Source organism: Abramis brama (assembly GCF_963993115.1).
Source record: "Abramis brama genome assembly, chromosome: 12".
NCBI classification, from domain to species: domain Eukaryota; kingdom Metazoa; phylum Chordata; class Actinopteri; order Cypriniformes; family Leuciscidae; genus Abramis; species Abramis brama.
The window spans coordinates 37,016,432-37,035,855 of NC_139974.1; the positions used below are offsets into that span (position 1 = coordinate 37,016,432).

At 40.0% G+C, this 19,424-nt stretch overlaps 1 protein-coding gene across 1 annotated transcript in view; it reads left to right on the forward strand.

The window, feature by feature from the left end:
* gatad2b (GATA zinc finger domain containing 2B) overlaps window positions 1-19,424 on the forward strand; it is a 45,414-nt gene that overhangs the window by 10,025 nt on the left and 15,965 nt on the right. The window lies entirely within an intron of this gene.

Below are 19,424 nucleotides of genomic sequence, written 5' to 3' on the forward strand. Positions count from 1 at the left end.
ATATTTAACTGATCTGTCCTGGTAATTGATGTTTGTACCCTCATATCATCTAGGACTTAAAACGAAACGTTTTAATGAACAAATGTCCAAAAAACAAGGAAACAACAGCACGGTATATTAAATATACAAAAAAAGGGAAGACTAGTTAAAGTTAAATATCCCTGATCACAGTGGTAGCAATCTAAGACCCCTTTACTGGGTTAAAGTTTGCTTTTAGCATGATATTGTTGCATCAATAGGCTGACTATTATGGTTTACTAAAATGTATAAATATAACATCACAGCCAGCACCTTTGAGGAAATCTGTGAAAGCTGCTGTACCTGTGGTAGTTTAACCTTGTTAAGATTTATAGCTGATTCTCTGTACATGCGCAACCGCAAGATTCAATTCCCATAATCCCTCCACAAATGCCTCTTTGTCTTATTACTGTGTTTAGCAGATTAACAAATTGAACCTTAGCACATTTAAGCATCTTCTCCATATCCCTCCATTCAGCCACAGGTCTTTGTTTCTTGGGTCATTCTCGAGAGCCTGGTCTCTCTTCAGCCGGTATAGAGGATGGAGCTTGTGCGAACTCGGGAATCTGGGTTTTCTTGAAGTTTTTGGTCCTGTGCGCACACACTCCACACACTCCAGGCCTATCTGCCTTTCCAGAGGGCCGGTTCCTTGGTGGAAATCGTGTTTTCCCCGAGTGTATGTCTGTGTGCCCATTACTTTGAGCGTCAGAAGGGAGCCTCCGCAGATTTTATCTCGACTTGATAAAGCACTGGTCATGTCGGTGTGTGTAAAGGTAGTGTGCAGGGATTGTACAATGTATTAGGGGATATTGGTGTATTTTTCTTTTTTTGTTGGTGTTTTGCATGCGATTGATTTGAATAAGGCAGGTTTTTTTAATCGTCCGACTGTCCTCCCTGCCTCCTTCCCAATTCAACCCCATTTTAAAATCTTTTTGCTACCTCGCTTTCTCCAGATGGCTCACGTTCCAGCATTTTCCCTTTTTTTTTTTTTTTCTTTTTGTTTAAACAACGTATGCCCCACCCTGTGGTCTGAAGTTCCGCAATGAGCCGTCTTGACAAGGTGCCAGGTTTTAGATTCAGCGTCTCATAAGAAGTACATTTTCCTCTTACTGCCCCCTTTGGCCCCCTCCTTTTTTGTCTTTTTTCGTTCTGTCTTTCTCTTTCTTTCTCTCTCTCTCTGTGTTCGTGTGACGTCCTGACCACTAACGGCTACATATTAAGAGATAATTCCATACCCTGAGGTTACAAACCGGCTTAGACTGGCTCTCTCGCATTTTGACTCCACTGGGTACCCTGGGTGAAAAAAAAAAAAAGATATTGTAACTCCCTGTTTTTTTTCTTCTCTTTTTTTTTTTCTTTTTTTTCTTTTTTTTAAAGAAGCAGGAAACTAATTCTCACCGAGAATGACATCAGTTCAGTCGGCAATGCTTAAAACAAACATGTTATGCATTTATGCATGCTACAAGGATTGCTCATACCCATAAAAGCACAACCAGGCAAACCAAGCTGCACGACTTCTGTTCTGAAATATGATTATTTTTATTTATTTTGCATAATTATCTACCTTAATCACAATAATGCAGGCTTCAGAATTAGGCTACACTTTTGCTCATTCGTTCTCCAGTTGCAAAAGGTTGTGGAGGTTGTGGTTGTGTTACACAAATGTGTGTTTTTATTTTTTTAGCTGTGGTTATGTATGCAAATTGTTTCAAACATGTAGGTGAACATAATAAAAGCAGACTGACATACAAGGGCCAACTATATAATGACGGCAGATTTGTGTTAGGACAAAGGTACAGTAAGTTGTCATATTTTGAATGTTATAAATGTAAACAAATTATTAATTATCATTCTTATCTAAATATCAATATCAAATTCCAAAACAATGGTTTGATATTTTAATAGGTTGCTTTTTACATTTGATTGTATTAAATTGTATGTATTTTGAATTTATTTAATTAGTTTTTTCCATAAATGTTTTACTGTTTAAATTTAGTTATAGGCTGTTTAATGGCATGTTCCACTTTGACAACTGTTGGGGCATGTTGTCACAGAGTCAGTGTGAATTATATGAAAATTATTTATATTTTATCCTGGGCAGCATTAATAGGAATATTCAATAGCGTTTTATAGCCAAGAATCTATATAGAGATTGGCTTTTAAAAATGAGCATACCTCATTTACCTCAGCAAAAGTGTGACAACTTGCCCTGTTCTCCCGTATAAATTAAATTATCTTCCTGACTGGCATAAAAACAAGGGTAATGTGTTTCTTTCTCATAATGGTCTTGCGTTATTATATTGTGACCATCTTTCAAATACTCAGTTCAGCCTCTTAGTAATATCAGAGCGATTCATCTCCTTTAGTGCTTTTTTCTTTTCTTTTTTCTTTTTTTTTTGGATAGAAATATCCATCCACGTTTCTTCTCTTTGTGTATTTTCTCTCATCTGGCATGAGTATTAGATTGTGTTCCTCCTTAACCTTGAAGTCTGTCTGTATCTTGTATAAATAGGCCTGTAGCTTTATTCAGTTTCTCTACAGTCGCCGCCTCTGTTAGAAAACCTCCTGTTGAGGGTTTTTCCTCACTCTCCACGTATTTGAGCTGAAGTTTGAGAGTGTGTGGGGATTTCTGAGGAAGAGTAGCAGCAGAAAGGGAACCGGGCCTGTCTCGTCCAAGAGAACGATCCACACTGGTCAATGCGGTCTGGATCAGAGTCTCAAGGTTCGACCGAGAGTTGAAGTTCAGTTTCGTTCTGTATTTCCTGCACGTGTTTTGCAGATCTGTGTGGTTTCTGTACCTGCGTACTATCTCGGTCCTCTGGTTAGCACTGTTCCTCACAGGTCTATTCGAGGAGGAAACCCGGTTTGCGTTCGAGGCACATTTCCTCACTGTTGGCCTGTTTTAACCGCTGTTACGTCTACCACCTTCTTTTGGTATCTTAAAGATCTTGTTGCTGTCTTTATTTGGTCTCTTTGTCTTCAGCCTCACTCCCCCACACACTTCCTCCCCTTTGCCCCCTGCTACTGCCCCCACCCTCCTCCTGAACCGCCCCTCCCTCCCTCGGGCGACAGCAGAACAGGAATTGATTAGTGGCACGGCTTAAAAATAGAAGGGCCTGTTGTCATGGCAACGGCCACAATGAGCTGTTGTCTTGTTTAATGAAGACCGAGATTTTAAGTGTTGTGGCTGAACAGTACAGTGAGCGGGAGACGCCATTTCTGGCTAGGTGTGCACAAATGCCGGGACGGAGATATCAGCTGTGGTCTCGTCCCTTCTGGTAAAAGTGTGCGTCGTGCGAGATGCAGATGGTCGTGAATGGTTTTTGTGCGCGTGCAGGATGGTCTTCCTCCTGTGGGTGTGTTGTGTGGCTTTGCAGGTAACGACTACCAATCTGCTTTGTCGCAGTCTCATCCTGGTTGCTTTACCCTCAGGTACTTGCTGAATCTGCAGAGGTGCATTAAGGTAACGCATCAAATGCATCATACGCTGGCAGCTCCAAAACACGTTATTGACTCAACCCACATCCTGTTACCCATACGTCCCGTATGCATCAAGCCAACCAATTACAACCCTGTTGCCATGGGCGCCATGCGCCTAATTGGCCTCATTAGTGTCAGAAACTGGCCGTATGCAAATTTTGGTCATATTCCCAGCAGATCTCTTCTCTGAGTAATATACAGTAATAGTTAGCCATTGTGTAGGTCGTCGGTGAGGACAACGGTCCAATTAGCGAATTAACCATTACGCTTAGATACTGTACTCGACTCAACCTCCCAGAAGTGTTTTTGAAATTCCTGTCAGTGTAGGAACGTGCCGTTTGGTGACGGTATGCTAATACGCCTGTCCTGAAATTCCCCCACTGCAACCTACTTTTAGTGACATCACTGCACAGCTGACTTACAACATCTCAATTACGCTTGCATCAACGTTGCAGCTGGATTGCGTGTGATGCGAGAAATGATTTAAACTGATAAATATGTCAACAAGCTTTTTTTTTTTAACTTGGATTTTCATTAGCATCTTATGAATACAATTGCTGTAGAGCTCTAGTGAGATTCCTTGAATGTGATTTGCAGGATTTTGCTTTGAAATGGTAGTTTATGAAAAGGTCTTAATGCCAGGTGTTTTCAGTGCCAAGGATCCCAGAATTTTATGATCCCTTTGGAAGGGATTCCCTTCCTAAAATATATTGTAAATAAGATTATTTTTTTACTTTTATTTATATTTTTTATTAATCGTTAATTTGCTTTAATTCATTGTACTAAAGCTAATCCTTGAAATATTATCTGGAAAATTTCTAAATTCATATTAAGATTACAGCAATTTTTTTTTTTTGCTGTGGTCCAAATGGTCCAATTAAACACTAAGCTTAGATACTGTCCTTGAAAAAATGTATATAATATATATATATACTTTTTGCTCACTGTGGCAAGTGGTTTTTCAAAGTTACTAGCCACTTTGCATTTTTACTAGCCACAATTTTGACATCGGTACCATGGGGAAAAACTGCCATATAGATATTTTTTATATTATTTCATAATTTGGCAGCAGGTTTAAGACCTGACACATGGATCCATTATACTGTTACACATATACTGTTTTCTTTCTCAGCTGTTTACTTTCACTTGACTGTGTTTACGTGAATTCTTGCCAAGTATTGCCTTGAATATTTCTTGTATTTGACTGTTTAAGCGCAATAAGCAGCGAAAAATAACTCAATTTAGTACTGAGAGGCTGTAACACCAACAATCTAATATGAATGTAGATTGTATTCTCATTTTAAGATTATTTTCCTAGTGACTTTAATAGTAATTCCTTTTTGTCCGATTAATGATAAGTGAAATGCTTCGCCAACAGAATCATCATTGTACAACTGTGAAGATGTTTTGATTGAGCATTGATGCCTAACATTATATCTCTGGGACACATCGTCATCGGTTATGATTTTTTAGAGATGCACTAATCTCAAATGCTCATTGGTACTTGTATCAGTCCATAGCATACTGCCCTCTAAGTTCTTATCACTTTATTGCTGTGCTGTACTTTAATTTCCCTAAGCTTCAGTTCTAATAATTAATGTTGATATTACAGTCTATCAGATTTGCCGCATGTGGAGTTGCAGAGACTGAAAACTGCTCCCGTCCAGCTGTAAGAAACGTAGCATGCGTCAACTAGTCCAAAATATTAGCATCTGTAGCATTTTTGATCAGATCATGGTAACCTGTGTATATCACACTCTGTTGTCGTTACAATCACCACCAGTCAACATTTGGAAATCTGCAAAGTTTAAAGTAGCTATACCTCCTTTTGCTGATCTGGTTCACTTATGTGCTTCAAATACACTTTATTTGAACATTTGTGTGATTAAATAGGTACGTTTTTAAATGGTCTTCCCCAACATTTTCCCCATCTACTATTGGTCAGACAATCCGATAGTCCTGCCCCAAAGTCCGCCTTTGGTTGAGCCAATGTTGTTGTGTTGTGGTGGTCAGGCTCCAACAAACAGAGCTTTGTTTTGATAGTGACAAAAGAGGAACATCTGGGCTGGACATGAGCACATGATCAGTTTTGTCCAGAAGTACCTAAAAAAAAAAAATCATGTTAGTCCCTCTTAAACCCGGCCTAGCTTTCAGTAAAGTCAAAAAAGCTTCTCTAATCTAAGGCCGTGTTCTGTGAAGTCATTTGATTCATGTTCTTGAGGGCTTTAGGGAGCTGCTCTGTTGACATCTTTCTCACATTTAAGCCCAAGTGTTCTGCCAGTCCATATTGATCAGAGGGCCTACTCACTCGGAAGTCTAATTTGAAAGGTGACAAGTAACTGTTGTGAGCTAGTTAGACCCTAGAGCATCTCCATGGTCCAGACTGAGTGCATGTTTTGTGGTCTGGTGTGCTGTGTTTGTTCATTTTCATCTTTTTCACATTTCTCACCACCTTGTTCAGCTGTTTTTATTCTGTTATTCTCGGATCCTCAGGTGGTGGATACCGGTGCAAGGAGCAGCGAGAGTGACAGCAGAATGAGAGAAATCGGGCAGGTCTTGACCAAACAGGTGCTGTCACCTGCTTTTGCGTGTCCTCTGGAGTCATGGTTGCAGAAATGGCTGCGGCATGAGATCATGAGGCCCGGGTCTGCTGCTCAAGTCATATTTCTGCTTTACGTGCCCTGGGGGAGGTCACACTCTCGCTGGTGCTTTGTCGCTTGTGAAAGCAAGTTCACAGAGTGGCAGCCAGCTGCTGAGGAGCTGAAGATAAACCTCCTAATGGCAAATGGAGGGTCGTCACCTTGTTGACATTTCGGTCTGCAACATGCCAGAAGAGCCTGGGTGTACGGCAGTTATAAACATGGGAATCCACACTGTCCAAATTTAAGTTTGGTATATATACTACATGATTGTGCTCAGGTTTTTGCCCCGATTTGCAGTCTGAATGCGCTGATGCCGGTTGCCGAAAGTCAGAGTCAGTCTGCAGGTTTTGGGCAGTCGCAGTTGACACGTTTCTGCTCGAGTTTGTGTTTGGAACGATGTTGAAGTCTGGTAGTGTGTGACTCACGGCAAACTTCTTTTTCGTTCTTCGTTTAGGGGTGAAACAAAGTTCGAAAAAAGTGACCAGCGATATACTGTTATCAAACATCTGACGCCGCCCACACTTCTGAGAGCAGCGTTTAGATGAATATGTAAATATGTGCTGCGCGCTTTCCTCTCAATAACAAAAAACAGAACGCAACAAAATTGAGAAAACAGCATTTTAGTAAAGCATAAGAAAAGCATCTGATCATAGCGATGTGGATGTTTGCACGAACTCTACGGCACTCCAGTAGACACGTCACGTTTATTTACATATCACTTTATATAATAGATAGCTTAAAATCAAGCAGTTTTACCATGTTAAACATTGTCACTATCGTTTCATCAGAAGTGCAACTTCATTTTCTACTATAAAGCATCTCTCCAGTGTGTTCTCACGGACGCCTGACCTCGACCGAGTGAATGGGCCAAATGAACCGGAAAAGGTTTTGACGTGATAGAAGGTGGAGCCTCCGCGCACCCCTACCTATTACGTAATCGCCACGGACCAATGGTAGTACAGATGTGTTTAGCAGGTGTTTCGAACTCCAAACGAACTTCTTTTCGGCCTGATTTTGTTCAAAATTATGTCACATCAGTTCGTTCCCTGATTTCGTTTGAAGTTTATCGGACCCTTAAGACTAGTCTTACAAGTTAGACATCACATTTTTAAGACCTTCTTTAAGACCATAACGATTTTAAGTAGGTTACATAAAAACTTATAATGAGTAGGTGTTACATAAACTTGTTTAACTGGTCTAATTTGTTTCCAAAAAGTATTATCCCTTGACCAATCGCTAGTTGGTCATACTAGTACTTAAGACACAGTTTTAACATAATGGCTATGTTTATGCAACTGTCCCCAGTTTTTCTCAGCAAACGATTAATAAAGTCGCCAAGTGTATGATGCCTAGAGTTTTAAAATCTGTTCAGATTTTAAGCCATGTAGTGTGTATTCCAGCCTTTAGTCGTATAAAGTTGTAATTATTTGAAACTTTGCAGGCTTGGCAGCAAACCATATTGTATGGTCACCTTGCGGCCAAGTCGTCCATCATTTCCCATCATGGTTATCAATGTATGAGTTATAGTAGATTAAAGGTGCCAGATTTTTGTTATTCTCATATCCCTTGCCTTTAATTTACAGCATTATATTTTCCGAGCACATTACCTTAAATATTTAAGTCCGCTTTTGTTATGGTTGTATTTTTCGTTTGACGTCTACACTCTCTATCTGTTGCTGTGGAAAGTAAGGAGAATGTTTATTCGCTTTATGAAGTGTTTATTCAGGGCCGAGAGTTCTGACATGATAAATGTCAAATCCGTACCCTTCTTCACAAATGATATAAACAACAAAAAATATATTTTCATCCTCCTCTACACCGAAGTCAACAGAAGTCTGCTTAAAGAGGCAGTATGCCTAAAAAAAAATAAGTTAGCTCATCCTTTACTCACAATCATGTTGTTCCACACCTGTATAACTTCTGTGAAAACACAAAATTTGGAAAAAATATTAAAAAATTTACAGTAAATGTTATTGGGGCCCAGTGGGGTTTTGCAATCCAGTGACTTTCATTTTATGGACAAAACCTTCTTCTGAAAAAAGAGTTCAGATGCAAAAGCCTCTAAGTGCCATCTGAAATTTTCTTCAAGCTCGTATATTTAAGTTTAATAATTTCACTTAAATGGCAATGCAAATTGCATATTAATTGTCATTTAAGTGAAATTACTTAACTTAAATATATAAGCTTTATAAAAATGATCATTCTAGAAGAAAATTTCAGATGGCACTGACAATGGCAATTTTTGCATCTGAACTCTTCATATCTTCTTTTGACTGAGAAAGTAAGTCAGTCAGTCATACAGGTTTGGTGCGTCTTTTATTTACTCTCCTTCATTTTTGGGTTAACTATCCCTTCCCACTGTATCCATAAAATACATTCATGTTTCACCTCTTGCAGCCAAATTAAAATCAATTAACTCCTGCCAAAAAGCCACCCAAATGCTTCCCCGAAAAAAGCGGACAACGTTATCATGAAGTTTGCATCCAGACATGAGCCATTGCCGCCATTTCCCAAGTGTTCACGGCGCTCACCCTGTATGACCCTATGCCAAGCCCGTTCGCTCCAGCTTTAACTAGGTTACTGCGTCAATGCCTGCCCTTCACTATAAATCACTCTCCTTACATTTAAAACCCCAAAGAACTGCGATTCCATCCAAACGGATATTTCCGAGAACGAGACGAGCGTCCAGAGCAGCTCCTGCCCAATACATCTTGTTTTTGTTTTTTTTATTCATCTGGGTGGGCATGCACACCTTTAGCGAAAGCAGCCATTTTGAGGTCTCCGTGCTCGGCATCAGATGCTGCAAACAGTAAAGGCTTAATCTAGCCAATTGAGCGGGTGGGTGATCAGAGGGGCTGCATGCGAACAGGCAGATTTGGGAGATGAGCCAGGCTCTGAGGGTGGGGGATGGGAGTGGGGAGCGAAGATGGGTGCAAACCCCTGGTCTTCCACGATAAGTACTGCGCCTTAGGATGAAACTTGGGAAATTAAGAGAATGCATCGCTACTCTTGCGTGAAGGAATCTGAGCATTCAGATATCAACCCGGTCCTGGGGGAGTGCTAGTGTGCTGTTTAAGACAAGGCACCTTGTACCTCTCTGGGTGAGGGATGCGATGCCACCAGCGCTTTGGTCTGGGAGGTGGGGCAGCGGGTTACGTCAGCCAAATGAATTGTCATGATGCAGATCATGCGTGAAATGAGCTGCGGATTCCATCGTGCACTTGCAACCGGCCATATTACCATCACTTCTTTTAGCTGGCGATTTTTAACGCACTTTCTGAATCAGTTCTCTTATGTAGGGGGGCAAGGGTCTCTTTGCGTGTGTGTGTTTGCGTGTGTACCGGTTCAGGGGGCTTCAGGGTGTGATGGTGTTTGCAGTGGGGGCAGAAGGAGGAGGACATTTTTGTGCTTGCAGTGATCTGATCGACAGGCAGCAGTGGCGTGTGCATAAAGAAAATGGTGTGCCGGTGGGGGATGGGCAGAGGGGAATTAAGGGTTGGCATTATGACAGGGTAGCGTGTCAGGAGAGTGCTGCTGCTGTCTTGTTTTTTTCTTCCATTTCATTTTTTCGTCTCAATCGCGTCCTCTTCATCCTCCGTCCTCCCTAACCCCCCCCAACTCTGCCCCCCATCTGAACCGACGAAGATCTTGTGCACTGTGTACATTACAATCTATTTACAACAAAAAGAGAGAAAGAACCGAAAAGTAGTTTGTGGTCGTCCGTACCTTTAAGGGGCCCCCAGAAAAGTGAGCGTGTGTGTTTATTTTTACAACGCAGGGAGGAAAAAAAAGAAATACTTTTTTTGGAAGGAGGGGGAGGAGGAGGAGGGGGGGGTGAAGAGCGAGAAGGGAGGGGTCAGTTTTTGCTGTGCTTTGTGGTGTGTGGCACAGCTGTATTAGAATGGTGGGTCTGAAGGGCACAAAGTGCGTCTTGTGTCGGAATGGCCCGTGAAACCACACACACACACACACACACACACACACACACACACACACACACACACACACACAAATTGTTCCTCGTTTTCAGGCCCGCTCCCTACCTAGCCAGGAACTCCTGAGCAAGTAACTATCCAGGGACCATTTGTAAAGGATCAGTGGGATTGTACAGCGGGACAAAAGATTGATTTAAATAAAATGGAGATTTGAAAGTTGTGGTTTAGGGTGTCGCGAGGGTCGTTGGGCGAGATCGCCGGATAATCTAATTCGGAGTGGAGCTTCTCCGTGTCTCTGTGTACTCGCACACCATTTCGCTCTCTGTCTTTTTCTTTTTCTCGCTCTCTTTCTTTTCATCTCCGAGCTGCTGCTGCTGCGTTGGCTGGCGTAGTGCCCAAAGCAGTGAGTCTGTCGTGGAGTGCGCGTGTGCAGGTTTCTGGGGAGGAGGAGGAGGAGGAGGAGGGTGGCTGGGGTGTGTGTGCGTCGATATGCAAAAAGGGGGGTGGATAAAGGAGGAGTGGGCAGAGTAAAGAGAGTCTGGTTTTTGTAGCAGCTGACTGAAACAGTCATTATATTATGTAAAGGGGGGGTGGGGGGGTCAGGCTGACGTGCACTGCACGGACCTTCTGATTGGCTGGCTGGTGCTATTGTTGGTTATGTATATGCTTGTGCGTTTATTGCTCACGCACTCCCTCGCTCTTCCGTTCCACTGTCTCAGTCACTCGCATTTTTTTTCTTCTCGCTCTTTACCCTCTTTCCCCCCTTTTTTTCCCTCTCACGCACTCATTCGTGCAAAGTGGGTGGCTTGTTGTGAAGGTACGACATTACATATCAGGGTTTTATGTGCTCGCTTCTCATTGTCTCAATCGTTGTTAAGGCCTCCACTCAAAACTGTAGCCTAGCACTTTTTTAAGAGCGATAACCATTTGTATTTGTGTGTTCATAAAGCCAATCTCAAGAATTAGGATTTGCGATGCAACGCAACGGTGGATGTTTGATTAAACTATGCAAGAAGAATAATGAGGGCGAATGATGACACGTAAAATAATGGGATGATGGAGAGATGATGAAGTCATCAAGGGACCAATTACAGCTCAATTTAATTTGTAATTGGGGATGTCCCTACAATAAGGCATTTTAAGACCAGTCGCTTGTGGGTCTCGGGAGCTTAATTGGGTTTAGGAATAACTACAGTATTGTGTGTTTCATATAATCTACAGCTGAACGTGACTGTTCGCTCATTTGTGCGTAGCTTTAGCATTTAGTGCTGAGGTTTGTGAGGCAACACCTGTAATTTGTCAGTCAGGGATGTCAAACTTATTTCAGGTTTGTACCTGGTTTACCCTTTGTTCTTCTGATGTCCAAATACCAGTAATTTTTGATATTGGTCCCCAATGACTTCTAAATCATACTAAATTGTTTTTTGTTTTTTTTTAAATGTAAAAATGCAGTGATGGGTAGGGTTAGGGTTAGGCGATAGAAAATGTCCTTTAGCTCAGTAAAACCATTATGCCTATGGGATATCCTCATAAGGAATATCAGAGTGTGTTTGGGGTCAGTAGTGTTTTTTTTTTTTTTAAAGGAATCAATACTTTCAATCAACAAGGATTGATTAAATTAAACATTAAATTAAACAAAAGTGACCGTAAAGACATTTATATAGCTGCAAAAGATTTTTATTCTGCCCTATTGTGCTCTATTCATCAAAGAATAAAAATGGATGAAATCCTGAAAAAATGTATCATGGTTTTCAGCATGTTAGAATGATTTCTGAAGGACCATGTGATACTCATGACTGGAGAAAAGTTATTTTAGATTGTAATAAATATAGCCTTGGTGAGCATAAGAGATGGCTATAAAAAAAAAACATTCTCACCAACCCCAAACTTTTGAACGGTTTTATTTTTTGATAATTACCATCTGCATGTTATCCCTTACATTTCAAAAATAATCATAGATTGGAGACTTGGAAAACATGGTAAAATTCAGTTTTTCTCTCAATGGTGTGATATATTGCTTTAAGTGACATTTCAGAGTGGATAAATTAACTGGTTTAGTTTGGGACAGTTGTGAGATTCGTCTAGAAAAAAAAAAAACGGTTAGTTTATCTGTAGTTAAAAAATATTATGAATATTGTGAATATATTAAACCTAGGGCTGCACGATTATGACTCATAATCATAACTGTCGATTATTCCCTTGAAATTGTAATTGCGATTATAAATTACGATTATCACAATTTACATTGAATGATGTTTTGAATAGCTTATTATTCAAAACATGTATAATATAATATATAAACATATATTTCAAGAAACCAAACCAAAGTAAATGTATGCATGGTATTATAATGTTATATTAAAACAAAACAATTCAAACAATGGGGGAAAAAAAAACCTTAAGATAAGCTGTAGAAAGAACAACATCTTAAGCACACAGAATAATGTAAGTGAACTTTTTTTTTGTAATTGCGCCTTTTAACGATTACATAATTGTGGCATCTGTAATTGTAATTGCGATTACAAATTTGATTAATTGTGCAGCCCTAATTAAACCCACATGCAAATGTTGTATTTAGCTTATACTACAGGGCTGTTGAATGCTTAAATCTGATTGGTTGATGAACGTTCTAAGGTTTCTGTTATTTTCATGGAAACACACGGCTAGTAGTTCCAGGCAAGTCTTGACCGCATTACATGTCCATATCACTTCGCCAAATGATTTCAGTTATTTCAAAGGTCCTTACATCAGCAAAAGAACCAAAACCCTCAACGGCACTGACCAAGCAAATAAATATAGTTTACAATAGGATAAAAACGACAAATTATTTCCATTGTCGTCAATTGGTCACAGAGGTCTTAGATATACAGCAACCAGAAATGTGGAGGTGGCACTTGTCCGTTAAGTGAATACAGATTAATCTCGCCCAGAAACACACACACACACACACACACACACACACACACACACACACACACTAAAGCCTTCTTTCCTAATATTATGGCTCAGCAAGGTCACCATGACTGCCCGTGATTAGGGCTGTGCCGGTAAACTTGACAACCGCACCACCGCGGTTGTAAAGCGCCACCGCGGTGGCTGAGTACCTACCGGCGGTGGTTCGCCAAAAAAAAAAAAATGTGTTTGTGAATGCTGTTTTACATTAATATTATGACACACAAAGCTTTGTTTACAAAAGAAAAAAATAGGTTTGCAATTAAATGTTATATTGCAGATTCGCAGCCATGGAAAAGTTTGAATTCATGACGAATGAGAGAGTTGTAGGCTACGTGAGCCCATAAATTTAAACTGTCGGCTTTGAATTCTGGTTTGCGATCTGGTCACCCGATTATCAGCAAATTTAACAATATTCCATTAGTTAGGCCTTTTCCATATAGAAAGCTTGAATTGTCTACTTTTAAACAAAACAATTCAAAACGAAAATAAACCGACTATGCTTATGTATTCCGTATGAAGTGTGCATCTCTCTCTATAGGCGCGCGTTCACTGCGAAGATGATGAATCAGCATCGTTAACTTCATCTTTGCAGCCCGACACTGACTCAAAAAAAACCCACTTTATTAATAAACAATTCAAATGTCTCCTTGCTATATTTGACACATTCATAATCATTACTTTTGCTGGTTCTTTGTGACAGCTGTTATGTGCGTTATTGGCAGCGTCACCCTCCGGTTACATGAACGCGTCACCGCATCAGCACCAGAACATGGAGATTTTATTTTAGAGAATAATAATCGCACAACATTAGATATTCTATAATTAAATAAACAAATTGAAAATTAAAACATCGGGACTCATCCCTGCATGTAATCTCTTGTTTCTTTTCCCATATCGTCTCTCGTGTCTCACCCATTTCCGAAGGGGATTATAAACGTTTCTTCCTTTGTTCGCTTTTAATTAGGTCTATTATTTTCGTATTCTTTACTCTGGTAAAGTATAGAAAAACGCTGTAGGACGTAGCCTACATTTTTACTTGTACGTCAAATTCTTTTTAAAGACAGTTTGTGCTTGTTATTAGACATATAATTACAGCGCGTCAAGTTTGTAAAGCGCGTTTCACACGCGCGGGTGATTTTAGTTTGTCTTTCTCTGGCAGCGCGCAAACATAGCCTAAACGCCTTGCCCTTGTGGAAGATAAAATTCGCTCTTCATACCTTTTACAACCAGTAGAAAACATGAAGATCGATGGTCTCTATCCTGCTCGTGTCCCACATCCCTCTCAAAGCAGAGCGGTAGGCTATATCACGCGTCTTTGTATGGAAATATTAAACAAAAGTTTTTTTTTTTTTTTTAAAGATTCAACTTTATTATATTATGTAAGTTACCAGTATTTTACTGATATTTATTTCAATGCTTTACAGGCTTTAGTGTGTTGTTTATTTATTATTATTATTATTATTTATTTTTTCAAAACAACCCCCCAACTACCGCAACACCGCCGGTAGTTGGTCCATTTACTACCGCGGAGGTAAAAAACTGCCACCGTCACAGCCCTACCCGTGATGAGTCCTGTCTTATAGGACTGGATGGGTAGTAAGACTGAGCTTTCCAGGAGCTGGATGTTAACTAATAATAATTAGAGCCAAACAAAAGCATTTAGGTGATGTAAATGCTGATTTGTGTTTGTATCAGGGCCTGTGTGACACTCACGTCACAAAGAGCATCATTTGTCAAGCCACAGATGAGAATCTCTCCTTCTCTGTCTGTGTATGTGGTCTATAAGTGCGGCAGGGTGGCACCATGCTGCTTTTCTCCTGACCGATGTGTGTGTGTGTGTGTCTCCATGCACCTTTGATCCCAGCCTCGCTCCGGCACATCATATTAAACACACTCCCTTGCTTGCAGATGCTCTAAAATCAAAGTTAAGGAGTCCTGGGGAAAATGTTTGAATTCTGTATGACCTCAAACAGAGAGGGGTGGTCAGAGATGAACTATGATCATTCACAATGTGCTTTCTTCCAGAAGTGAAGAGATTCTGTTTTTATTTTGTCTGCTTCACACTATAAAACAATGTTGACTTGGCCTATGTGCACGCTGTATCCTTTCATTCATAAACGTAAAATTAAAGGTCTATATGTTGCTGCCCCTACATACTTTAGCAATACGAGTATTACATATACAGATATCCAGATTCAATACTGATTCACAAGCTCTCAATTTTGATTTAATTTGATTCTGACTTATAGGCTTTCGACTTGATTAGATTCAAATTTGGATTTGATTCTGATTCTCAAGCTCTCAATTCGATTTTAATTTATTTAAATGCTGTCGTTATTAATTTTTTTTTTTTTCAAGTTATATTTGATTCTTATTTACAAGCTCTCGATTTCATTAGATTCCAATTTTGTCTCGATTCAAATTCCTAAGCTTTGATTTGATTCTGATTCCCAAATTAGATCAAGAATTCAGTTTGATTCATTCACAAGCTCTTGATTAAATTAGTTTTCATTTAATTCCAGGTCATTTGGGTAGAGTCAGTCATTATGTCTGTCTTGTGTTTATAAGAAATTGCTTTAAATTTTATGGGGCAGTGTTTAATAGATAAATGATAATATATATATTTTTGAACTTTTAATGAAGAGAACTGGTTCATAAGAGTCATTTGTTTCAGGAATCGGGCTCCACTGGTCACACTGTGTTTTTCATTTACTAAAAAGAACCGACTCAGAGTAATGTATTTGTACAGTGATGCTCGAAATAAATTTACAACTGAAAATAGGCATAGAGTATCAGTTTTTTTACCTTCAGGGTCGTTAAAATTAAAATTGTTTTTTTTTTTACCCAGCCCCATTCAACTGCAAATTGTACATGTGTATTAGGACTGCTCGAACAGCACCAGTTCTCTTTAATAACTTGTTTTTAATAACTCTTTTTAATATCAAGTACGTCCCATTTTGTGAAAGTCTCGTTACATGATTTTGCTGCTTTGCACGTTAAGTTTGGGCTTTTATGCTGGAAATGGAGGGAATGTGGCACAATAAACGTTTTATCTCGATTATCGTATTTTCAGAATCGTTGGAAGCCAAAATCGAAACTCAATTTTGATTAATCGCACAGCCCTAATGTATGTCTTTCTGTATGTAAAGTTGTACTCTCTTATTAATATACAGGGTCCAAAGAATTAATACTCGACGAGCGGCAGCACCTGATAATGTTCTACCTTTAGACTGGAGCTACGAGCAGAATACAAATGTATCAGACAGATAAAGAGGTTCCAGCACAAACAATAGCCTGCATAGAGTCCTGCACATTCACTGTCCAGACACTCCCCGTGTGTGTGTGTGTGTGTGTGTGTGTGTGCGTGTGGGAGGGGGGAGAGCCTCTCTCTGCCCTCTGGCCATGAAGGGTCCGCCCAAGCGTGCCTAACTAATAAAGACGAGCAAACACACACATGATCATTTAGATCTGCAGTACGTGACACATGTCCAGAGCGCGGCAGAGCCTTATGTGTACACACAATCAAATCTGCACTTGAGCATGCATGACCCCGCGGTGCATGCGTGCACGTCGCATGGGAGCGTACACACTCTCACACACACACGCAGAGTGATTCAGTCACGTTATAGACTGGCTGTTGGGCTCCCGTGTGGTGTGTTGTGCTTTTGTCCGGAGGGGAGAACAGGAAGTTAATGGCTGACTGTAAGAATGCAGCAGTAGAGATTGGCTCATCTTGTGCTTCAGTAAACGAGTGTCACTGCTGGTTTACACGGTTTATTGAGTTAATCATGCGTTACACGTATTATACTATTTTATATAGGACATCATTTTGGAGTTTTACCTGTATACTTAAGAATTTGTGGTCCTGATCTGTCTCATCACACCAGAAATTACGCTTCTGGAGACAACGAGGATGTCTCCCAGGCTTTACTGTCTCTTTAGCAAGACTGTGCTTTTTATCAATCTACTGCACCACAGTTTTCTCTCTTGGTCTCACAAAACAGACTCGCTGTGTTATCCGACAACAGAGCTGTTGCGTAGCGGTTAGCGTAGTTCAGTTTAGGTAATTGGGAAATTTAAAATCTGTATTCTGTTAATGTTCTCGGGTCCTAAATGAAACCAGTTGTAGTAAAGCTCTTCGGTAACAAGCCACCTCTTGTTATTTCTGTCGAACAAATTTCACCTTTTGCTACTCTAGCATCATTTTTGGTTACTGTGAAGTGCATCCACACTGCTGACATGTTTACCTGTTGTAGCTTATCCACGTTCTGTGAATTAAAAATAGTTTCTGAAACCGCTGCAAGTTTTAACCGCTGCCACTGTTGCCTTTGGCTTGCTCAGTTGGGGATATTTAATTTTATTTTATCAATCAATAAATTCCACTAGAAACAAACCTTGTTGTATTATTTTATTTTAATTTAATACTGTGAAGCTGCTTTGATACAATCTGTATTGTGAAAAGCGCTATACAAATATACTTGATTTGATTTGATTTGATTTGATTTGATTTGATTTGATTTGATTTGATTTAAAGGGTTAGTTCATCCAAAAATGAAAATTGTCATTCATGTCATTCCAAACCCGTAAGACATTGAGACGGTGTTGACTACGCAACTTTGACGCTTCAAAAAGTTCATAAAACTAATCCATATGAATTGAGCAGTTTAGTCCAAATCGCTTTATATGATGTACAGATTAAAGGAACACGCCGACATTTTGGGACTTTATCTTATTCACCGTATCCCCCAGAGTTAGATAAGTCCATACATACCCTTTTTTATCTCCGTGCGTCCTGTAACTGTCTGACGCACCCACCGCTAGCCTAGCTTAGCACAAAGACTGGAGGTAAATGGCTCCAGCTAGCATACTGTGAAGCACTGCTACTTGGGCGGAGAGATTTGCTCGCCGCTCCTGAGAAGCCCTGTGGTGAGGAGCAGAGAGTTCACTCAGAGTTGGAGTAAATCACTACGCAGAAGTAGCAGTGCTTCGCCTTCTGAGAATATAGTTCCCAGTATGTATACGGTTAGAGGATGGCTGTGTCTCATGTGATCTTGTTATTTGTACACGCTGTGACTATACAAATCACAACATGTAAATAGGAAAATGTTGGGGTTATTTTGTCACTTATTGGGAGCAGTATGCTAGCTGGAGCCGTTTACCTCCAGTGTTTGTGCTAAGCTAGGCTAGCGGTGGGTGCATCAGACAGAGTTACGGCACGCACAGAGATGAAAAGGGCATGTATGAACTTCTCTAACTCTGGGGGATACAGTGAATAAGTCCCAAAAAGTCGGCATGTTCCTTTAAATTTAGGCTTAGGAATAGTAAAAGGTCTGCAAAGTTTTAAAGATCAAAGTGCATGACAAATAAAGTTATTGTCTCCTTAAAGAAAGAATCAGCAATTCCAGTCTCACTTCCCGTTACAAACCTGCGTAACAATGAGTTAACAATCGTTTAGAGCGACTGAATCTTCAAACTAACCTTTTTCAGACTCTTTGGGAAATGAGGTGATGTGTAATGTATATTGTGAGAAAATTAAAGTGTTTTTGACCTTGAATGCATGTAAACATATTGTAGGAGACCTCCAAAACAAAATTAGGAACCTTTAAAATAGCATAATGGGGGCACTTAAAATTATAAAAAAAATATATAAAATGGAAACAGAACTCTCCTTCATCAGAGGAAAAGTCTCTAATTATAGTTCTTGGGTAAGGCTTGAATCTTCCGTCACAGTAATTTGGTGCCAGAAATACGATCCCACAAGTGGGGAAGGTCGGTCCCCTCTCAGTGACCGCTTTGTGACGTTGTCAGCAGGAGTTTTGGAAAGCTCCGCTCAGCTGCGATATGAATCCTAAAGTGAGGTAGGGAGACCCTCTCTCCTAGCAGCCCAAGCAAATTTCCTCAGTCAAACCATGAAAGTTACACTGATTTGTATGTAATGATCATGTAATTTATCAATTAAGCCTGGAGAGGCCTTGGTTCTCAAGCACTGTAGTCCACAGCCTCAGCACGAGACTAATGGCTCTGTAAAGTCTGTGGGCGTGTTGAGGAGTCATAGTCGATCTCTCTCACTTTCTCTCTTGCTCTCAGCTCTTTCACTGTTAAAGAATAATTAAGTGATTTGCATTGGTCTCTAGCAGGGGAATTTGTCCATACAGATTAGATCAGGGCTGTCACGATACCAAAATTTCAGTAACCGTTAGCATAACCAGTAACAGATCTTGATACGGCTGCGAGAATGAATATACGCTTTAACCAAATACATTCCTTTTTATTTAAAAGGTAACTTGTTAATATTTATATTTCTTGGTAAATAGTGCCTCAAGTTATTTAAAATTCAATTATTTTATCAACTATGGATGCCCTCGACTAGTAGTTGTTCATTTTAGCCATTAGT